The sequence below is a fragment of the Ambystoma mexicanum genome, chromosome 2p, assembly GCF_040938575.1.
Source record: "Ambystoma mexicanum isolate Mex_15411 chromosome 2p, UKY_AmexF1_1, whole genome shotgun sequence".
Taxonomy (NCBI): domain Eukaryota; kingdom Metazoa; phylum Chordata; class Amphibia; order Caudata; family Ambystomatidae; genus Ambystoma; species Ambystoma mexicanum.
In genome coordinates, this window is record NC_090923.1 from 305,382,013 (window position 1) to 305,407,365 (window position 25,353).

Consider the following 25,353-nt stretch of genomic DNA (forward strand, 5'->3'; position numbering starts at 1 on the left):
TCACTGGAATCTCCGTAGATATTCTCGTTGAAAGTTGGGCAGCTCCACTTGCAGCATTATGCCATGGAGGAGCGTTACCATATGCGCGACATTAGCTGGATCTCTGATGAAGGTGATGACGTCAACCTCGGCAGGTCTCCCCACCATTTCTGGAAAGTCAGTAACTAGCCGGAATAGGACGTTATGGGCCAGTCGGCTGTCCTCGGGTGAAAGGGACATTGTCCTGCTTTGCTGGTTTCTAGATCATAGGCCTTTCTTTTGACGTGAACAGTCTCTACACTTGCCGACTGCGTGGATTGCGACCACGAAGTTGAGCTTGATCCACAGCTGGTTCAAATGTTGAGTGTTTCTTGGGTCTCTAATGTAGGTGAGTGTGTCCGTGGCTCTTCCAACGAGTCCTGGGAAGTCCTCTATGATACAAAAGAAAAGCATGTATGTGAGTTCAACAATGATCACCTGTGGTGGAAGCATTTGTGTCCTTATCACTGTGTTCGGGTAAATCTGCGAAGGCTTCTGCGATGACAGTCAGCAGATGCCAGATTACTTTCTTGTTGGCAGGATCTTGTATAAAGTCTGTGACACTGGTGACACTCCCTACAAGTGACGGATATGATATTACCACTAACTTGAAGTAGGTGAGTACATCCCATGTGGGATTTCTGCCGGGAGATACCATGTATTCTGCGAAACAAAGTCTTAGCGTTGGTTGCTTCAGGACCAGTTTTATGCTCTTGCACGAAACATCCTTTGCTCACAGTCTATCAGAGTCTTGTTTTCCAATAATGCTTAAGTATGGCTTGATTCAAGAGTTCATATTATCAGTGCATTGTGGCTTAGATGCACTAGTCCCTTCTTTACCCTGCAACTATAATGCACAGGGTGTCCATATAATGTCTTTATTCCCCTTTTGTTCAGCAGAAATGTCCCGTTTTTAAGCCACAATTTGCAAAGGAGTTTCTTTTCTTGGCTTTTGTTGGCTATGCATCCTTCTTCCTCGTCATGGATCTTGTCTGCACGTGCTGAGGTTCTTCCCCGTTGTCTGTGATTTCCTCGCGGTGGGGTGCAGCTAGAGGGATCTCACCGATATATGGTATAATATCATTAAGGAAGATCCATGCCTGCCTGCATTGCAATTTAACGGCTGATGATGTCATGCAGTTCAGGTATTCCTGCAGCCCGGTTCCCAAGACCTCTCTGGTTGCCTGGGCATCACATCTAGCTCTACCTTGAGGGGTAAGGTGGGTGTTCATTCTCCGTCCCATTCTCCGTCCCGTAACTATCTCGTGCGGCGTAAGATGATGGTCGGAGCCTGGTTGGTTCCGAAGAGCATACAATGCCAGTGGCAGACAGTGCAGCCATCCCCTCTTTAGAGTAAGCTTCAACTTGGCTATCCTTTGCTTTAACAAGCCATTGAGCCTCTTACAAACCCCATTACCTTCCAGATGGTACGCCTACGAGAACTTGTGCTTTATACCAAGCAGCAAGCTAATCTGTTCAAAGACTGAGTTTACACAATGAGCCCCATTGTCTGACCTCATCACCTCACACCCCCCCCCCAATCTAGGGAACACTTCCTTCACCAGGAATTTGGCAGCACAGGTTAAGTCTGGGTGTGTACAGGGCCCTGCTTCTATCCATCTAGAAAATGGACACACCATTACAATTAAGTACCTGTACCCGTTACACACCTGAATCATGTCGACCTAGTCAATGTGTAGGTGCTGAAAAGGCCAATTAGGCCGGGGAATGATTCCACTCACTACTTTTTATGTGTGCCCAGCGGTAAATTGCTGGCAGATTATGCAGTTCACCATAAAGACCGCAACATGCTCCGCTAAATTTGGTATAAACCAGTCTTCTGCGAGTGTTGCGGCAAGATTTTCTTTTGACATATCAATTGGGTAATGCAACTGTTCCAATGCTATTTTTAGTAAGGCTACAGGCATTACTAGTTTACCAGTGCTGTCTTGCCTCCACAATCCGTCCGAGGGGCTTAAAGAACACCCCGACGCTTCCACAGGTTCTTTTCATCCTGTGGTGCCTCCCCTTGAAGCTCCATCAGTTGAGTCTGCCCCATATTACTGTAGGCCTCTGGTGTGGCTCGAGCTACCATCATTCGTTCATGGGTGCGTGCCACTTTTACTTCCATGATCGTCTCACTCTTGGATGCCATACGCTTGGCTTCCCTGTCTGCTGCGTAATTTCTGCGTGACACAAAATGTGGCCTGTGAGTATGGGCGGCGCATTTCATGACCGCTATACCCACTGGGAGCTGTAGTGCCTTTATCAGCCTGTCCAATAGGGCTGCATGTTGCACTGGTGTGCCGTCTGCTCGGAGGTAGCCCCTCCTTTTCCAGCGCGCTAAACCTGCGTGTACTGTTGACGTCACATAGGCGGAGTCGCTGTACACCGTTCCTGCCTGATCTGTGTGATTCTCAATGGCGAGTATCAACACCAATAGTTCTGTGCAGCCTGTGCTGAATAGTGAGATGGTATTCGTGCACTGACGAGTACTCAAAATTCTCCGTTTGCTATGTGTTTCATTACGGCAAAGGCTGTATATCTTTGACAGTCTTCTTGGTCGATTCTCAAAGAACTGTCAATGAAAACGATCTCACCATCCACCAGGGCATTTTCTTTCACCCTGGGGATTTCGTCACAGAATTCCTCATATTTTGCACAGTCATGTATCGGCTCTCCTTCAGTGACTGGTTCAGCTATGAACGTAGCTGGGTTTACTGTTTTACATCAAACTATTTTGATCAATGGATTAGATATGATCACTTCATATGCAGAAGCTCTCTGAGATGTCAATGTTCCTTTTGGTTTCATTAAGATGGCGAATAATGAGTGCTCGACGTATAATGTCATGGAGAATCCTATCACAATGGTTGTCGCCTTCTCTATGGCGAATGCTGCGGCAGCTAAGCTTTGTTCGCATTGGAACTGGCCTCTCATTACTGGGTCCAGATTCCCACAGTAATACGCGAGGGGCTTGTACCCCAACAAGGTTATTTCATTACTGGGTCCAGATTCCCACTGTAATACGCCAGGGGCTTGTACCCAAACGAGGGTCTTTGGGCGAGCACTGCTGTCATAACTCTGCCATCTGTGTGCGAGAACAGGTAGAATTCCTCTGCATAATTAGGAATCCCAAGAACTGGAGCCGTGCAAATTGCTCTCTTGAATTCTGTTACCCTTTGTCCATCTCCTCAGTCCATTCAATTTGTTCCTTTATTGCTTGGGCCTTCTTAAGGGCCTGGAGTAAGGGCTTGGTATACGAGCTGTAGTCGAAGACCCATGCTAACATAATTGCACAGGCCTAGGAAGCTCTGCATTTGCTTTATCGTGAGTGGCTTAGCCTTGTTCATAATAGCTTCAGCCCTTTCTGGGGTGACCTTTTTTCCTTCATGTGAGATTAGCTGGCCTATGTACAGCACCTCTAGTTGACAGTATTGTAGCTTTTCCTTGTCAAACTTGTATCCCTTCTCAGCCAGTGTAGTCAGTAGCTGGATAGAGTCGTGCCTGCATTGTTCTTCAGTGGTGCTGCAGATTAGAATGTCATCCACATAGTGCAAGACAACAATGTCTACTGCAATGTTGCTTAGGTCTCTGTTGAAGATGGACAGGGATTCACAACACCCCTGTGGCAACCTTGTGCTTTTCAGATGCATTTGTCTGAAGGTGAATGACATTAGATCTTGTGAGTCACGGTGCAGCGGGATTGAGAAAAAAGCATTTTTTTTAAAAAAATGTGTTTATGGTTCAAATACAAAATGCAGAACCTTTACAAAACTGAAATAAACACACAACTTAAAACAATAAAATATTTACAATGACAATTTACAATTCATGCTTTACAAATAAAAGAAGGGTAACATCACATGCCTTGAATATCTTCTAATTATTAAAAGTAAGCAGCTCTTTTTCGATATGCTTACACAGACTGACCAATTCATAAATCAACAGTTTGTGTAAAGATTGCATCATGCGGGCCCATAGAAATTGCAAACAGTCCTTAAAATCAATATTTACAAATTTCATCAGACAGTTAGTACGCATTACTTTGAAATGAGGACATTCGAGAATAAGATGTTTTAATGTTTCAAGGGGCAAGCATTTTTCAAGTCCATCACGGTGAAATATTTCGCCTCAGTCGGTATGTTACATAGAATTGTAGCTTGTTTAGAGACTAGAGGGAACTCTGCTTCAACAATATTGTTTAATGCTCTTAAATCTTGGATTAAACGCCAAGACCCTCCCTTTGATTTCTTGATGGGATAAATCACTGTATGTAATACAATAAAGAGCAAGATGATACGTGTTGTTTACTTGCCTCCAACCCCCTCACACAGGAACTCTATAAGGTTTACCAGCATCACTAGTCCTGAAAAAATGGACCATCTGCTATAACTGATTTACACAAATGTATAACAAGTTTATTATTCAAATAATTCAAACTGAATTTAAACAAAAAACACTACCCTCACCTAACACAGTGTACTAAACATTAAAAAACAAATATAAAACAAATATAAAACATCAGATAACTTATTTATACGACACAGAAGATATCACATAACACACAAAAAAAATCTCAATGTGTCACTAAAACAACAAGCATCCCAACATGTTTCTGTTCTTAACTGCCCAGTTCAGGCGAAAATTCTTCAGGGGATAAATTTAAAAGCATCCACTAATCTCTTCCACACCGTGTTGAAAGGGTAGATTCAGGCACCCAAGAGGGTAAAAGGAAAACAACCTCCAAACCTGTAAAAATAAAGGAAAGGAGAAACCTAATGAGTTCCAAAGAGGGAAGGAAGTACTACAAAATGTAAATGGAGGCATGGCACAGGGATTATGCCACACTCACAAGGGTCCCAAAGGGCACCCGCAGATTTACCTTTAAATGGTGAAACTTCAAACCACGTCACAGGACGACAAATATGCTGGTTTCCCTCCAAATGAGAAATCAATACTTCAACAAAGCGTCACAGTCCGCTAGAGTATCGCCACACCTAAGTAAGACAAAACCAATACACAGAGACCACATGCTCTGCTATATCCAGAAATCACACTGGCTTCAATACCACTGCACATAAAATCAAGGCTCCAAATAACAAAGTGAATTACCTCCACAAATGTAGGGATCAAGACTGCAATTCACAATTCAGTAATGAACAAGTTGAAATGGAAACATCCATACGATCAAGCAATAAAGTACAGAGTCAATCTGGAAAGCAATGGGAACATAACAGTAAACACCATTTATCTGGCATTACCAAAACCTCAGCTAACAACATGCCGTCAACATGCACTAGAGGGCAAACAGAAGGGGGTGCTTATATTTCACACACGTGAGGAGACCATGCATTATCTAATGTGTAAAGACAACTACTCAGCGTCCATGCTGTCCAACCTCCACAACGTAAAAGAAACGCGGAAAATGGATAGCCACACAACATGTGTAAAATAAGTGTAAAATAAAGTACCCCAACCACCAAATAATGCAAAAGGTGTCCCGACATGGAGACAATATCATGCACAGAGTCACATCCAAAGGCGAAATGCTGGTAGCGTGCTCACCTATACACACGGAGGGGTTTATTCACTCCACTTGCAGCATTCAAACATACTCGGCCAGCACTCGATTCAGAGGAGCCATGGCTGCTGCACAATCTCAAAGCGTCTATGGTTGCGCAGCAACACAAAGAAAGGACTCTGTTAAAGCGTCTATGGTTGTGCGGCAACACAAAGAAAGGACTCCACTTCTCGAAGTTAATCAGGAGTACAACAACCAAGGGGGCCATATTGGAACAGACCCAGGATCAACTGGTGTAGAGGAGTTTAGTGGACACTCAGCGCATCAAAAAGATGTAAATTGCACTAACTTCATCAATTGAACTAAAAACCAAATTGTTCACCAAAATTGGGTGCCCCCATGGTATATGCATCACACAATGTCCAAAATTATATTTGGCTAACCAAATGCCAATCAATGCTTTCATTGAGCCCTAGCACATTGCTTTGTAATTTGAAAATTATTTTTTGCTCTATATTCAATAATTTTCGATCTGTTTCAATTTTGGTATTTCCATGCACCTTTTTCAAAATCAGCCATGTGAAGTCATTGAAACCATGTTTCTTTTCAATAAAATGTTTCACAAGAGGGGCAGTTATCACTTGATTCTTGATACAGCTGCGATGTTCCACCATTCGAACTTTACATTGCCTATTTGTTTTTCCCACATAATGTAGGCCACATGGACAGGTGATCAGATATACAACATTAGCTGTGTTACAATTCGTCATTTCAGTGAAGACCCTCTTAACATCAGGTAGAATTTGCAATAATCTAGTTTCTTTTGTTTGTCCACACATGCTGCAATTCCCACATGGAAAATGTCCTTTTACTTCAGGCAAACCCCACAGTCTAGTTTGCCTAACTTGTGGTATCTGCATTTCTGTCACATCATTTCTGATCAGAATATTTCGTAAATTCTGGCTTTTTCTGAAAGCCACTAGGGGAGGCAACACTTCTTTACCACGATATATTTTCTTCCAAGTTTTCATCACAATGTTTTTGATTTTGTAGGACAAATTTGAGAAAGTATTAACAAATACAGTGCCAATCTTTTTAATTGGCCTACTACTTTTCTCCAAAAGTGCCTCACGATTGTTATTGTAAGCTCTTTTTGAAGCATTTCTTATAACTCTAGGCGGATAGCCTTTGGCCAACAACTTGTTGGTCAATACATCCGCACTTCGGGCAAAATCATCTTTAAGACTACTATTGCGCTTCAGCCTCAAAAATTGTCCAAATGGCAAATTGTTCTTTAAATGTTTAGCATGGTGGCTATTGAAGTGCAATAAAGAGTTCTTATCAGTAGTCTTATTATAGGGCTTCACTTTTAAAGAACCATTGTGATGGAAAATGGTGATGTCTAGAAAATGAGTCTCACAATCACATATAGACCCAGTGAATTTCAGAAACCGATTTTGTTGGTTAAGCCATGTCACACAACAATCTGCCTCTTCTCTTGAGCCATCCCATATGATCAGTATATCATCTATATACCTCAGCCACTTCCTCAAATGATTGCTGAAAGGGTTGGTGGCTGGGTATATTACTGCCTTTTCAAAATACTCAACATAAAGATTGGCTAAATTCGGGGCCCTGGCAGCACCCATGGCCGTACCCTCAATCTGTTGAAAGAAAGAACCCTGGAATTGGAAAAAAATTTTAGTCAGGGCAAACTCTGTGCACCACAGAATGAAAGCATTACTCACAGGATGGCCATCCTCTCTATTCATCAACACTTCTTCAACCACCTCAAGTGTGGCTCTTTGGGGTATCACAGTGTACAAAGATTGAATGTCCAAGCCTATCAGCAAGGACTGGCCCGGAATAAACTCAATATTTTCCAATTTATTAATAGCGTCAGTGGTGTCTCGCAAATAGCTTTTCATTTTCAAAACAGACGGTCTCAAATAGAAGTCTGCAAATTTGGACAAAGGTTCCAAAGTCGAATTCACACCAGACACTATGGGTCTACCAGGGGGATCAACAAGTCTCTTGTGTACTTTGGGCAAGGTGTAAAAAAAAGGTGGCTGCAGCTTTTGATGCCGAAATGATTAGTAAGCAAGAATTTGAATTCCTGATTAGGGATCAAGGAAGAGTACCTGTTTTTTACACCTTGCCCAAAGTACACAAGAGTTTTATCCTTCTTCGATGGTGATAATGGCACACCATTGTCTGCCTTCATCATCGAACCCTTCAACCATTGCTACTTTCCCTCGTACTGCTGCAATATGTATCGCCAAGGGAAATACTTGTCTCCCTTCTTCATGCATAGGTATTCTTGGTCTGAATAGAAACTTGTCGGGGGTTCTCATGGTCCTATCTGCAAGACCTGGCAATCCTGCCATAAACACGCACATGCCATCTGCGAAAACCTCTGGTTCTAATGGTATAGCTCTCATGGCTATGCGTCCAGAGTATGCTCTGATCATTTTGCACACATTTGAATAATGCATTCCTGGAGTGGAGCATACTATGCCCTCCTCCATGAACGGAATTGTCATATTCAACTTTGTCATTAAGTCCCGTCCCAAAATATTTACTGGGGTCTGACATGAAAACAATAAAGGTACATTCATTTCGCACTCTCCTACGGAGACTGGGAGATTGTCCGTGAAGGGAACTCGACTACGAGCGCCTGTAAAACTGAGTATCTATGCCCTGGCCGGACAAGGAAAACTTGCCTTCTCATATGCACAAGCGTGTTGCACCCGTGTCAACTAAGAAGGAATATTCTTTCCCCCCTATGACGGCATTCACCCTTGGTTCCCTATTAGGGTCTGGTGTCACTGATAGGATAGAGCACATCAGAGTTCCCAGTGAGCTGTCCTAGTTCATATATAGGTTCGGTCCGCTGTATGCTTGTGGATTTTCTCCATTCCTAGGGTTGCTTCCCCTTCCGGAGTTTGTGCCCTGAGACGTTTGCGGTAGTGCCTGTTGGGATTGCCCTTGTGGCACGTTCCCCATGTTCGAGGGTTGAGCCCCTTGCTGTGCACCTTGCTGCAAGCCTGGTGCTTGCAGCTGCACTGTGTGATTTTGTGAACTGCCCTGTTATGGGATAGCAGTCAGATTCACCATGCTTGCTCCCATTCCTTGTCCATTTTGCCATGTGCCTTGGCTTCTGCACGAGTGCCCCACATGCCCAGTTATACCACACAGCCAACATACTGGCAGTGGTCGGGTTATCTGTCTGTTTGACATATCTGGACTGCCCATCTGCACATTATGAAAGCCTCCTTGATTACTTTGAAACCCTCCCTGGTTATTCTGCCATCCTCTTCCTCTAAATCCCCTTCCCCTCGGGTAAAATCCTGTGTTACCCTGGTTCTGTTGTGGGTTAGCCACCTGTTGTACATTCATTTCAGCTGGGCTTGTCAGCATGGCTCCTTCGAGAGCATACTTTGATAATTTCCTCTGCACCAGCTTCACTTCCTCACACTTACGAGTTGCTTCCTTTTTTCGATTCCTTTCTTGCAACAATCTACAGTAATGTGCAATAGTCAACTGTATTTCGGCCCAAGGTTTAGCCTCCACTCCTACCAACTTCTCGAGCTGTTTTTGTACCGGTTCAGGCAGCCCTTGGCACAATATATGGTAGAATACAGGGATAGATTTCGTCCAAGATTCATGCGGTTCGAGCACTCACGCGTCTTGAAAATTCGGAACATAAAGCAACAGATCTTCTGACTCCTTCATTTTTTGAGTCATTATAGCTCCCATATCGGAAGTGTCTGGATACAGCACTCGTAGTGCTTTCTACATTCTGCTCCCCTACAGTTATTGTATGGTGCTCCATCATGGGTAGTGTTAATTATGGTTACCCCAGGGTAGCCTGCCCGCTTCCACACATCGTCTGCTCTCTCACCAAGTATGGCGATCAGGAGACCCTTAATGTCCCCTATAACTAACGTGACACCCCTTGTCATTTTTTCTAACTTGTGTATCCACTTCCCGGCTCCCGATGTCAGCATTGGGAGCTTGTTTTTCAGGTTCTCACGATCCATGTGTGGCCATGGAATATATTGTGGTCTCACTCCCCCTTTTTCTAGCAATGGGAATTGGAATGCGCAGTCTTCCTTCTCTTTCCCCATGGCCCTCCTGCCTATTGCGGGAGTAACAATCCCGCATCGCTGTCTACCTGGCAATGTTCTCAATCTGTCTGCATAGGAGGGTGCTGACACCCATCTGACCGTGTGGTATTCCCACATGTCGGTCAGGCTGCACGACAGACTCTGATGTCCTGGGTGCGGACTCGCTAGCGTCTGACCATCGTACCCCTTTGTCCCTTGGGAGCCGCTTTTCACGCCGTATCCCTTCTTCATTTGTCTCGTCTTCCATTTCCCCTCTGGAGTCGGTCATTGATTGGTCTGAATATGCACAACTTCTTGCATCTTCGCCGTCCTTACTAATTTCTAGCCTGTCTAGGAACAGTCTCCTACTCTCGCTACTTCGGGTGACATCCTCTGTGTCATATAGCTGAGTGCTTTCCAAATGCTCGTCTTCCCTTCGCCCGTGGGATGTTGGTTCCAACCCCATTTGATCATTTACTTTATCGATCATTTCCCAGATGCTTCTGGTGTCGAGTCATCTTTGATATTCGTCCTACTCGTGCCTGGTACTGAGTCGTACGCAGGAAAGAATTCTTCAATGTCTTCCCATTCTACAACAGGATTGGGTTTTTTAACTTCCCGCTCCAAATATTCAAGATCGCATGCCCTCTGTCTACGCTTACGTTCTATATCGTCGTCAATTTCCTTGCGCTTCCTCGCTTCTTCTCTAGTCTTGTCTTCTTCCCTTCTCTTTTCCTTTCTACATCCATTTTCCCATCTAACTTCCTCATCCTTTTGCCTCCTTATACTTTTTTCACGCCCTCTTTGCTCTTCTTCCAAACTTTGCCAATTCTGTATGTGCTGGTCATAGGCTGCCTTCTGTTTGCGAACGAGCTGTTTTTCTTGCTCTTCGCGATATAGCTGTTCTCACCTCAGTCTACCTTTCTTCCTTATTCTCTCGTCCCTTATTTCCTTTTCCTTGTCCTTTTCCCTTCTCTGTGCCTCATCAAAGCTCTCCCTCGGTCTCACATCATCACTTCCTTTACCATCGAGTTTCAACAATATCTGGCCTCCCAACCATTCATCTTTTGCGAACGCTATCTCATCCGTTCTGTCTTCACTTCCTTTCCATTTCTTTCCCTCTCTCTCTTTATCGATAGGTGCACTAATCTGTGCCTGATCCTTCCTTTCATCATCGCGTCTCTCCTTATCCCTCGGGACTGTGGAGGTAACACTCATTTCCTGATCCTTCCCTTTATTGTCGTCACAACTGTACGCAGGTGACTCATATGCAGAGTTACTATATCCCGTAGCTGCCTTTAGCTCTCTTAGTGGGTAGAGTCCCTCTGACTTGCTTCCCTTGATTTCCGGCTCAGATGGGGCTGGTGGCGCAATAGGCGTCACATCCCCCTCCGTGGTGCATCCGTTTAGTATCCAGTCTGCGGTGGCTCTTCCTCCTTTGGTTGCTCAAATATTTTCCAAAGTTCTAGAATAGCAAAGCGTTTCTCTAGTTTTTTTCCTGTATATGTGGCATGTAGATAAGTCATCATATGGTACCCTTAACCCACTCGGTGCTGTATTTCTTAAGCTTGGGTGAATGATTGGGCAACTGCTTACATAAGTGGGCAAGTGGGGTAATCTCCTCCATGTTTGAACTCGGTTACCAACAATACCTTAATGCAATGTTGCCTCCCAGCAATATGAGCGAGCACCAAATACCGCAAGCTCCAATCCAATCTTTTCCGCCAAAATTTTATATCATCAATTTACTTCAAGAACATCAATCCCGGTGTGATTCCCTCTTAGCTACGGAATCACGTAAAACCCAAAAGCTTCGCTTCAACCAATCAGTGATACACAATTCTTTACATGTGACATTCAACAGAACACGTACAATAGACACTTGACAGACTAGATGGACACCAGCTGGACACATATTCTCTGCCTTCTAATCAATACCCCGACATGTAGTTTAAAAAAAGCCCTTTTATGACGTCTTTAATCGTCATAGTAGACTAATTTTTCCCTATTATGTGGGACTATGAGTTCATGTTTCTTCTGACTGCTATATTAAACCGCAGGAACAAGGCGAATCCTCTCACTTTTTTATCTCAGGTGTCCTTCCTGGTATATCCTGTTTTTCTCTCGGGTGCCCCCTCCCGGTAACCACTATTTTCTCTCGGGTGTCCTCCCGGTAACCACTATTTTCTCTCAGGTGTCCTCCCGGTAACCACTATTTTCTCTATTATGCTCGAGTCATTATCCCCTTATATATCTATATACAGTCTTCTCTACTTGTGACTATTTTATATTTCGCCTCCCTCTGTTCACTCACCGCTCGCATGTTTCCTCTCTGGATCTTCGGGATCACCGGCCCTCCTTTACGCCTCTTTTGGTCTTTTCGTCCGATCGGCTGCCCGTAGGAATGAGAAGGGTTATGCTTTGAAAGGCAGGTTCCTTCAGAAGCACTGCAGTTTTTTATGGACTTACACTATCATTGTCCACGGGAAGCTTCTCAGTCTACTCAGCCGAATAGTGAAGGACTCGTGATATTGCCGAAAACCTAGTTACTTCGCGTAGTCAGTCAATAGGTGTTTTATCAATAATTAATCAATAATTGATGGTCAAAACCATCGTCATCACTACCAAGTGTACTGGAGGGCGGAGCGACCTCTGAATGGGCCCATGAGATTCAGAGCTCACCCTCCGGCACCTTAAAATCAGATAGCTGCACCTTGAGGAGGATGGGGTGCAGGATTCTCTTACTCCAACACCAATCAATAAGGACAAGTCAATGGTTTGGCAAAGGGAAGTCTGTTTAATGACAAGTATAAAAAAACGGGGAAACAATTGGTAATCAACAGTGATGCGATCGCCTGTCTCGCTTCAACTTCCAAATTCTTCATGCAAACAGGAACTTTTATAGCAAATTCTCGTCATCATTGACGTTTAATACTCTTAAGTTTGACATGCAATTCTATTGGTTGGAAAAGGTAACAAATATAGGTGCTATATCTGTATATGGTAACAAAGCATGAGGATTGGATAATTCTTATTGGGTGGGCGTCTATGCCCATCCCTCTACATTACTTGTGATAGACGTCACTACAAGTACGACGTCTAATTGGTTCTACAGCTATAGGACCCTAGATTATTTGGCCCATTGTGATTGGGTAGGTTACACCCCTAGACATAAATCTCCACTTTAATTATCAGCATGCAGAATGGACACCCAGGTGTCTTGTGCCCCAGGATTCACCCTGCCTTTCTACCATCAATCAGCACTTCTAGGGCTATGTGTCAATTAGTTGGCTAGGATGGCCTCGAAACTGTAGCTTCTTATCAGGAAAAGTTATGGCATCCTCGGGTTCTGGGTGACATCAGACGTTGGTACCTATTCACCCTCGGCTGGTCACGTGTCTGTTCACCGTGATTCTGCTTTATTTTCCTGTTATTCGTGTATTTGATTCTTCCATAGCCTCGCGACCTGCCTTGGGCCTCTTTATCTCAACCTTCACTGGCTGGCTGGTATGCTCTGAAGTTTTGATTCTTCGAGGCTGCCGCTCTCCTCCCTTCCTTAGGTTGACCTCGAATTTCCAGGCATCAATCTGCGTCTTACTGAGTTTCCATTCTGCTCTTTCCCTTGGCTTTGGCTGGAATGTGAATCTTGGCCTGTTTCCCCCTTTGCAGCCTGGGCTTCATTCTGCTCTACAAAATGGAGTCACACTTGTATAATGTGCTTCATTGAGGCAGATATATAATTGGCACTTACCGCTCTATCCTTCTGCTAAGCATTGCAAGCAGTACAATTTGCTTAGCTTCTTGCGTTCCCAGCCTATTTACATGCATTCAGTCAGTTGCATATTTTCATCCTCTCTTCATGGTTATGTTGTTCGTGCTGCAAAGTTTTTTCGTTTTATAAGTCCATTACGTCAGTATCCATAGCATTTCATCCTTGTGTGACTCTTTTAATCCGTATCTTGTTCTTCCGTGCGTCTGTCTGGGCCCGTGTGTTGTTCACCATTTGCCTTCGATTAAGGCCCTCTGGGTCTCTTCAGGGACAGATTGTACGTAATTTTCATTTTGTGTCAACTGCTGGTATGGTTGTCTCAATGGATACTGTGGAGCCCATGGTTGTCTGATGATTGGTGCTTTGATAGGTATACAAGTCCTTCTGATGGGTATTGGACAGAGCCCCACTGTGGCTCTCTGTTGGTTTGTTTGCTCCTTATACTTCACATACCTTGGCGAGTATGCTTCAGGTACCTCCTGCCAACTAGATGTCCAAACTACAATACCAAACTCACAGGACAACCACAGATGTGGAACAAAGAAACGCAAAGACTAAGAGGTAAGGAAAGACCAAACATAACCCACTAACCCCAACTAGAAATTCTCAACTTTCCCCATACACTTATCACAAAGAAACTCATGCAACCACTTCTCTGCACAGCAATCCGCACGTACTTCACCACACTGGAACAACAAACAACACATAACCCGTATCAACAACACATGGGAACTCTCACCGATCTGATAACTGCACTCCAGCTCAGCGCACAGTGAAAACCAAACTGAAGCTGCCAATAGGACATCACTGTTCTCACTCTCCTATTCCCACTACACCCTACTAACCCCCCCCAGCCTTCCTCTTTCAGATCCGCCAGAGCACTTGGGGACCACTTCCGGTGGTGACATTAACATTGTTCATTTGGCATTTGGTCTGTTAGTGGATGTACACACTGATGTGTGCACAATTACTTTGATGTGAAGATGCTCTGTTTTTTTCTAATATTTATTAGTGAATAGTGAATTGGAATAAACATATTATCAAGAGCTTTTATATATATATATATAAAAGCATTCTTTGAGTAGTGCAACATTTTATATCATTAGGAAATGGAGGTCCTTAATGTAATATGTAAGCTTTTCTGATTGTCCTAATAATGCTGTTATTTTACAATTTGTCCCTGATAGGACTGTGTATGGGACTACCCCTTGAGTTCTTTGGCTTCTCATCGCAAAGAAAAACTGTCGGGGATGCACATGGATTTCTCTTTTAATGGGCTCAGCAGCAGACCATTTACAACCAGAAGTGATTAGTGATGGGAACAGTTAACTGGCATGGCCATTGCTGTGGCACCGTTTTTGCTTAAAATTGTGAAAGGTTTTAATAAGCTATTTAAATGTGATTGTTGATTGATACAAAATTATGGGGGTGCACAATGGAGTTGTCATACATTTTATTTAACCTTGTGCCTGTAGGAGACTTATTTTCATGTTTTCTTACATTCTCATACTGGAACATGTAGGCTTCATTTCAAAATAGGGAAAATAAAAGTGGGTTTTGTATGACTGGGCAGGCAAAGTTTAAAAGATGATTTGACTTAAAACATGTTCATGTACTCTTCTAAATCTGCTAAATTTGCTTCCTTTTATGCCACCATCTACTACATTAACCACTTCCGGCTTTTCTTTCGACATGGTAGGAATCCCCACTTGACGGCAAATAATGTGTCCATGTAATTGCCCGTAGCACCTGAATCAATAGAGGCATTGGCACGTGTAGAAAGGCCACGAGTGTCAGTGAAGGTAACTGGTAAATAAACCAGTGACAGAGTAGGGACCAACTGGGAGTCCAGATGGCGTTTCCTTGGCAGAGGGACTTCATCTATGGGTGAGTTCTAATTAAGTGAATTAGTGCTGTGATGTGGTGCAGCGCTGTGTGCTAATTTTTCCTAAATTGAGGCAGATTTTTCTGAACTGGCAAGCTATCTTGAGGCAAAGCTTTTTGCCCATGCAGTTTGGTCTATAGAAAATGCGACAATATGGAAAACAGGATTACCACTGAGGTAGGAAAAGAGCCACTTGAAAACATCTTTGAGGAAGGGAGCACTGTGAAGGTATACCTCATGTGGCTGTTCAGAGTGCCCAACCACAAGGAGAGGAACAATTGCATTATCAGATTACGTGCAATTATGGTTTTTGTTACACAGATCTTTAAAAATGCATGAAAAGGACACTGAGATGATTTGCAAGTTACACTGTAGCTTGGATAATGCATGTGATCAAATGCAGCAACTAAAAGCAGAATAAGAACAGGGTACAGAATTGCAATCTAAATGCAGCAATATCGCTACTCAATTGGCTCAGAAGGAGAAACAATGTAATGAGTGAGCAAGAAAGAATGCACCTAAAAGGGATTTTAGATGCAATAAGACAGAATAAAATGATGCCATTTCGGAAGTACAAACCCTTAGAGAGCATAACATGGAAAAAGACAAGGAATTTCACGTTGTGCAACAGGAGATAGTTAAGTTAATGGAAGAGAATGACAAGAAGGGCAGGACATTTAATTAATGTCAGGCACAAATAAGTGAGATGCAAACAATAATTAGTAAGATCAGGGATGAGAATTCTGATCTCTGTCATGAGGCAGAACGACTTCATGGGGAGTGCAAGAATTTAGAACAGCAAAAATGTTGTCTAAAATGTCAGGAAAGGCGACACAACACTACATTCAATGGAATTGAAATTAATCACCGCTCTGTCCAAGGGAACAATGTACCAACAGCTGTTCCTGTGGCCAGACCTGGTTATAGCCCAGTGATAGGGTATGAATCACCAACAAATAATTACAATAATTCCTGCCCACAAGAGATTAGAAATCAGCGACAAAATGACACACACCAGAATGCACCATGTAGTCCTATTAAGATCATGAAGTCTATTAAGACATTGATTAAACCATTCAAAAAGGGAGGTGATTGTTTCATGGAAGATCACTTAGAAACAGTTCAAAATATACTTACAGCCCACCAGACACCTATGGAACAATGTAGACCGTACTTTCACCTAACATTTGATTCAGCAGCTACTAGTGTCATTCGGGGTCTCAATGAACAGGAAAATGTGTCATGGGCGCACTTTGAGAAAGAGGTTAGACATCAATTTTCACCTTATCAGTCGATACAAGACACCAAAAAATCAGCATATACGATGACTGCAAAGCCACATATGTCCGCTCGCCGGTTCCTCCAAGATTTAAAAAGGGCATTTTCACACTTCAATGTGGTATTTAACCCTAACTCTGTAGAATTTAAGACTGAATACTTTTATGGGCTCCAAAAAGAAATTGTACCACAGTTGATTCATGAGTTTGACAGGGACACATCTCTAGAATGGATACTAGAACAGGGGACCAAGCTATATGAAGTGATATATGATCAGAGCGTGGCAAAACCAAAACCTAAAGAACCCGTGCCAGCAATAATGTAGGTAAAAACTGTAAAACTGCTGCTTGAATTAGCCAAGACGCAGGCAAGAAACAACATGACATCTAACCAAAGGGGTATGCCCCACAGAGGACGTCACCCCAAACTCCTATGTTCCAATCAGTTGATCCCAGCAATAGGGAGTCTTACATTAGCCCTAGATATTTGTGTAATTCTTCCAGGGTGATATTTCACTTCGATATATCCGCTCTAAATAATAATCAAAATCAAGTGTACAATGACCCATACCAGACTTTGGGGGCTCAGAGCAGATTTGACCCTAACAGGATGGTGTATGGCCATCAAGAAAGACCAAGGTATGTGGCTAAATTCATTGAAAATGTAAATCAGCATAGGGGAAAATTCCCACCAAAAGAAAGACAAAATATGAACTTTGTCAATCGCCACCACCAGTCGACCATGGTTAAAGGATGGTCACTCTGTGTTCTCCACCACCTATGTCACATGAATTCAGAGGTAACACAAAAAGAAATCAATCTCCTGAGCGGTACTAGAATAGGTCTAATCAGGGTGAATTCAATCAATACCGGCCCAGGCCACAAAGAGAGTAATCCAGAGATATGGACAGGTTTCAATGTTTGGAGGCCCAAGTCAACATGTCTGAAGAAATAGAAAAGCTATGTGCAGATAAGAAACAACAGCCAAGTGAAGGTGCAGAATGCCATAGGAGTGATATTGTGCGTTCTGACACTAAGAGACTATTTAATAGCCCCTGCACTGATAAAAACACAGAAGCTCATGAATTACTTTTGAATACCGGTTCGGGATTGCCTACTGACTCAAGAATGAGAACATGAATGGAAGTGAGACAGGGAATTTCAACATGCACAAAAAGGGAGTGTGGTTCAATTTAGAGTTGAATCAGCCTATTGAGTTGTATGAAAATGAAGAACAAAAAGAGGAAATGAACAAGAAAAACCTAAAGAACATAAACAGATTTAAAAAGAGCATCCAATGTGAAAATAAAAGGCAAGGCGAAGAGGTAGGATCAATAGATAGAATATCCTCCCTTGATAATCGGAATACTGTTGAGCTCCATAGAGAGAAAACAGTAGCTCAAAAGGAGGGTGCAAGTCAGTCACCTGAGGAGTATTTTGAACCACAAATATTCCAACAGACAGACATGACAGGCAGGTACCATGAAAAACACAGAAAAAGTGTCAGTTTTCTAAAATGGTAGAAGAGCAAATTCAAGCTGACGATGCTTTCACGCGTGAAGAAGAAAAAGACCAATTGAGAAAAATATTTATGAAATTCAAACAAGTTTTTGCCAAAGATGCATATGATTGTGGGTTAACAAATTTGCATGTTGCCACATTACCAGAAGGACATGGCAGGGGACCAGTATTTGTGTGATAATATATGCATGTTTGGAATCATTTGCCAAAACAATCAAATATTTTGAATCTAGAGGAATTATTGGGCCCATTCATAGCACATCAAATACCCCTATATTAGGTGTGTTAGAACCTAATGGCCAATAGCATTTGTGTGCAGGTCTACGAGAGTTAAACAAAAAGATATCTGTTTCAAGGTGGCCCCTTCCATTTATTGATCAGGGTCTCGCACAGGTTCACGGGTCAAAGGTATTTACCACATAAGATCTTACAGCTGGATACTGGTGTGTACCACTGGCTGAAGATATTCAAAATGTGTTTGCATTTTCTTTTGACAAATCACAATATGCGTGGTCCTGGACACCTTTTGGGTATGTCAATAGTGGGAGTGAGTTTGGGATATTCCTGAGCAAGGCGCTGCCGGATGCAGCTGAAAGGGAGGCAATAGTTTACGTGGATGATGTGCTAATTAAAAATGACAATCTGAAAAGCCATTTCAATGAGAGTAGACATGTGCTTAAATAGCTACAGAAGGCTGGGGCAAAAGTATCTTTATAGAAAGCATCATGGTGTAAAAAGAACCTAGATCATGAAGTGACTGAGAATGGATTAAACCTACAAAAGAAAAGAAAGTGGAGGCGATATATGAACTAAAAGATCCCACTAATTTCAAAGGGTTAAAGAGTTTATTAGGGATGCCGGGGTACAACAGAAAATGGGTGTGCAGTCATAATGTCGACATCAATAATGTCGACAGTCAAAATGTCGACAAATTAATGTAGAAATTCTATAATGTCGACATACAAAAATGTCGACATTATTTTTTTCGACATTAATTTTTCGACACTTAAATAAATACATTCATTCAATACATGTAATAATTAATAAAATAAGCAACTCAGAAGGTAATTTAATTTCATGTTTATTAAATAGTAAAAATTAATTATAAGTAATATTTAATTCAAACATAACTGCAACGTATTTTTTTAAATAAATAAATAAATAAATGTAACAATGCATTTTTTCAGATAAATAAATAAATGCAACATTTGTTTATAATTTAGTTCAACATGTAATATACTAAATAACCAGTTGATGGCGCTAGCGCGTTAAAAATGTATGTTTATCATTACTAACATATTTTTGTTTTGGTTTCCTACGCACGATACGTAGTACAACGTAAACGTGAGCGCCATTTTTAAAGCTCACTATCGATTAGTTTCTACCGCGGTCGCGTCTCCGTCCGTTCGGTCCTCGGATTGTTTTTTTTTTTTGGGTTTTTCACCATTTTCTTCTGGTTTTTCATCGGATGGACCGGGTCTACTTGGATTCCTTGGATTTTGCCTTCCTGATGTTGGACTTTGCATTCCTGGATGTTTCCATTTTTTTGGATTATGGTTTTTTTGGTAGTCGTTTTTTCCTGGAGTATCGAGTTTACCTGGAACAGATATTTGGATCGTGGATTAATGCGGATTACGGATACTTTACGTGGACTTTGGACAGTTTTTTTACTCAAGCTGTGGATTTTAGCCTGGAACCGGCACTTTTTCATGTTCAATGCAATTTCGTTTTGCACCAGGATTTATGGGGTTTTTTTTTCGGAGTTTGCACCTGTTTCAACATGGATTCCTGAGGACCATAAACTAAGTGTTTTTCTTAACATTTTAAGTTAAATGCAATAGAATCTAAGTAACTGTCCTTGTTCTCTATGCTGAATGCGTGTACTAGTTGCATTAATTTATTGTCATAATCTCTGTATTTTTTTGTTTTTGGCGCTTGATTTGCCAATGAAATTGTTTGTGAAATTCGCAATTCCCGGTGCTGTTCCTCTAATTTTAAGTCTCGTAAGAAATGCCATAAATTTGGATGTAGGGTGTTGAAATTTTTATTTATGCGGCTATGCCAGCCTTCTAACGCGTTATTTGTTCTTGGTTTGTTGTCCATGGTAGACTGGTAGCAGTTCCACAAATCAATTGGGTATTTCGGTCTGCGTCTGTTGCCACTCCTAGTTAATTGGCCTATCCAGGTATTTTCGAAGTAGTCCAGTAAATTTGTACATTCATCCTCATGATTGTTATAGTATTGACTTTCAATTAAATGTTCGTAATAAGTAATGACATGATTTTCCGGTACAAAAGCCAAAGCAAAACGTTTTTTAACGTTAATTTGAAAGTAACTGTCCTCCGTATATTTTGATCCCAAACCTAATTTTTGTATTTTTCTCCAAACACTTTGTGTGAAATGAAAAAAACATCCTTTTATTTTAGTTTCTCTGTACACGCTAGAAAATCCCTTGATTTGAGCTGTTTCATAATCCATGATTATTGTCTCTGGTTTTGAATCTGGTGTTGTTTCCTTAATTTTATTGTATATGATTTTGTATGCGTCCTCTGTTTTTTTTGGCATCAAAAAGTAAATTAGTGGTATTATTTTGTCATTGATTGTTCCATGTACGGTGTAAAATTGAAAAAACGGGTGAGGGCATACCTTAAAAGTGGCGTCACTTTGCCAATTTTTGCTTTGACTCAGATGTTGAAAGTTTTTCGCGGTAGCGAACACCAAGATTTTGTCATTGTTTATTCCAATTGAGTCACAGTAAAAATTTTCTCCTCGTGCAGTAACTTTAAAAATGTCCGGAATAGTTATATTTTCAAAGGATGTAGGTGGAGGGGGTAGGTTTTCATTAGTATGTTTGGCTCGGTTAATAGTGCGCTGCATTAATTTTTCAGCCGGTAATTGCGCTGTTACATGTGTTGGTAATTGGCCACAAACTTGTCTGAGTACAGATCCACTAGCTTCCCCCTCATGTTCAATTGCTTTTCTTTTTAGTTCCGTTAAGGTTTTCCTGATTATTATATTCGTCTGATCAGGCATATGATTGTGTTCAGCTTTTCCCTTTACCTCTGTTCCGACTGTTACTGCGCGTGCTGTACATTTATTTTTTGCATATTCTGTGCAGCGCCAGTAAATCCTCTCTTTTCGCTGAAGCTCCTTATAGAATATGTAACCATTCCAAATTAACTGCTTTCCTCCTTTTTGGCTTTCTATAAATTCTACTTTGTTTTCCAGTTTATCACCTGAAACGATACATAAAATTAGTTTTTTGTGGTATTTTATACTATGGCCCTCATTACGACCTTTGCGGAAATCGGAAAACGATGGCGGAAATGCAATACCGCCATCGAATAGCGCTCGGTGCGACTATGACCTGTCACCGCAAAGTACGAAGCCATTAGCGACACCGTAGTGAACGCCAACGCTAACTGCACCAAGCACGCGCGCGCGCGCCATGCAAAACCGCAAACACCACCATGGCGCAAGGGTACGCCAATTCCGACCCTAGCGGACATGTACCTAACGCCATCAGGCATGGCGTAATGTACCATTCCGCCATGGTGAGAAGTACGGCATCGCGAATCAACCGTAAACGGCCCCACTGAGTGCCTGTACATCGCTCCCTGCCCACAAAGTACAACTCCCCGTAGGTGCAATGAAGTCACAATGCAACCATTGAAATGTACAAGTCACCCATGCATGGCAACGAACAAAAGAAACACAAGAGGGGCCAATGGGAGCTGCAGGGCACAGATGGCACGAATACAGAAGCCATCCCAATGGACATGACCACAGTCCCCTACCAAGAAACGCACGCAAACACAGGCACCTGTGACCAGCAATATTCCTAGAATCACATCATTCCACCAGTCCACCTGGCTGACCGGCATCTGTTACACAAAACCCAATCCCCCGCCCCTGAGCATGACAACATTCAAACTGTCATATTGGCAGCCCCCATCCCTGACCTCACGGGCTTAGTAGGCAAACGCGCCCAGTACAGTACCACGCAACTAAACTCCGAAGCTGGAACCCAATGCAGATCTCCTCACAATACATCGCCCCCCAAATAGGCATACGCCACATCACTTGCAAAGAAAAACGCTACACGGGCCAAATCAGAATAGAAATTTTATGCACATCAAAGTCACCAAGCCCATACAGCCATCAGGCCATGAACTCCAAAACACTAATCACCATTGTGGGCTGCATCCGCAAGAAATGACCAGCCACTACTTGTGTGTCGCCCTGTTCCCCCATGGTACACAGAGCCACATTCACGTACGAAAAGGCAACATGGAAGCGCACAGAACCGCAGGGCCGTCCCAATGGGGAGGCACTAGTCCAGCTGAAAGGCCGAAATGTTGCTCCGAGCCACCAGTACTGCGTAAGGGCATGTGGGCCATTGGCGATCGTCCCATAAGATCGTAATGCTGCTCCACTGATTAACACGAAGCAGCAGGTGTCGGGAGTAAAACCCATCTGCAGGAGTGGCATACAGATGGCAGTGGCAAAAGGGGAGGGGATACCTGTCAACCAAAAGAAAAGAAAAAGAACAGAATGGCCATCAGAACTACATTCCAACAACTCACTTCAATGATCACACGAAATCCACAGCCATATGCATGCTAGCCCACTCCAAAGGATCATCACCACCCCAAAACCACTTGCGACTCATAACCATCTATATCGAGGTGCAAACACCATCACAAACGAGTGTACCTGTGCATGCGTCTGTCAAAACAGAATCCATCAGATGGGAATGTTAACGTGCATGGACACAAGTGTCTGAGGGCGCGTCGAGACAGGGAGGGCTCAACAAGGCCAGATAGACGATGGTCCCACTATGGCAGCCCTGCATCACATAGCGTAGGGGAGGCGGATAGATCCCAAGAAGCCCTGTACATGGCAAACTCTGTATCAAATCACCTGCCCATGCATCCATTCATCATTCCCTCATCCCGGGATCAAAACGCCTGAATAATTACTCACATAACATTAGAAACATCCATTGAGTCTGTGCGTTATGCAGCCTGCAAAATCCACAGTGCCCCAGCCCGTAATTCCAGTGTTGTGAAGTAACATGTATTTGGGAACGGCCGGCCTCATCGCCCACGTAGCTATTGCGCATCCCAAACTATTCATATCAATCATTGCTTCCTCGCCATGGGCCCTGTCTCAAGGACATTGAACAATAGAACGTTATATTTGCAGTCAGACCTGTGGGCATCTCCTCGCCGCTAGCTGGAAACCGAAAGCGCCGCCCTTCGAATTCCTCATTTGCAACATCACGTCGAAAAGGCATCTGTGGCCGTTTGAAATCACTAATTATTCCATCGAGTGCGGCTGTGTGTGAAAATGGCAACTGCCTTCACCCACAAATGGGACGCCCCGCCCGTCGTTGCAACTCGGTACAGTGATGCATGAGGGCCCACCGTTACTCGAGTACTACGTTCCACTGACCCTTCACAAGTCTGTTCGCGACTGCACAGATAGTATGTGAAACAATGGGACCACAGCAGAATGAACATATCAACCAATCTTACACGGCCATCGGGTACAAATACATGATTGCAATAGCAAGATGCCATTCCCCGAATTGCAGCGTTGTGCGCGGGACGTGCTCGGCCAAAGGGGAGAGCAGTTTGCACAGGTGGAATTAATCACCACAGGTGGAGGCCATACAGCCTGAAAACACATAAATTGCACAGCCAGTCTCCTCCCACAACCACACCGAAATGCTACCGGCAGGACTCGCGATGTTGGCCCTGGGGGACCTGATAGCACTGCAAGTGCTCCAACTCCAAGAAGAAGACGAACACCAACTACAACCAGCCGCACGGAGGAGACGCAGGAGGAGGAGGAGGCCAAGGCAGGGCCAGCAAGGCCCACCAGCACAGCCACTACCACCACGCAGGCAGCCCGCAATCCCACGCCTCCGAGCACATCCGTTCAACCTCACTGATGAGCAGATCCACACCCTCTACCGTCTGGACCGGGACACCATAGCCGCCATTGTGGACATGACACAGGCTGACCTTGTCAGCATGATAGATAGCCCAACCGCCATCCCACCCCTACTGAAGGTGGTGTCTGTACTCCACTTCCTGGCCACAGGCACCTACCAGCACACAGTCGGACAGTTGCATGGCATTTCTCAGCCACTGTTCTCACGGACACTATTTCAAGTGCTCGATGCCCTCCTGCAGCACGCAGACGACTACATCTCTCTACCACGCTCGGAGCAGGAAATTACCAACACAAAAGTGGGATTCCATGCACTTGCCGGCATACCGGGTTGCATTGGTGCCATCGACTGCACCCATGTGGAATTGGTCGTCCCACATGCCATGGAGGCCCAGTACCGCAACCGAAAACAATTTCATTCCCTGAATGTACAAATGGTGTGTGACTCCAACAGGATCATTACACATTGTTGTGCCCGATTCCCTGGATCAACCCATGATTCTATGGTCTTGAGGAACTCTACAATACCACGCTACATGGAGCGACACGCAGGGAACAGATCCTGGCTACTCGGTGAGTCTCATTACATGCATGATTATGTGGGGTATGTGAATTGGCAATGACCTGGCAGGAAGGGGGGGGGGTGTGCGTACGTATCAATGGCATTCCACATCATACATTTCTCGTCCACATACAGGTGATGCTGGATATCCACTGAAGAGATGGCTCCTCACACCAGTCCGGAACCCACGGGACCAGCATGAGGAGGACTACAACCATGCCCACTCACGTACCCGTGTAGTCATTGAACAGGCATTCGGCCTACTGAAGACTCGTTTCCGCTGCCTCAGCAGGTCTGGCGGGGCACTCCTGTACCGCCATGAGAAGGTTGCAAGGATGGTCATGGCATGTGTCATGCTCCACAACATGTGCGTACGTAGAAATGTGCCCATGCCCCCTGACGCAGAACTGCAAGCACCTGATGATGGTCATGATGAGGGTGGGGATGTGGCAGCACCTCATGGAGTCTGCGAGGCACCGGAGGCCCGTGACATTCGTCAGCATCTCATTGATGTATGCTTCTAGCACTCACGCCTGGTGGCTGATACATGGACACGGGACTCGTGGCACTGCGTGTGTCTGGGACATGCACAATATGGACTGTACGCCTATGATGGCCTAGTACACACAGATCAATGTCCACACATCTCATTGGTTGATCGTGCACTTTTTATGGCATATGTGATGTCATGTTGAACACCCTATCGACCCGCCACCCAAGTGAGCCC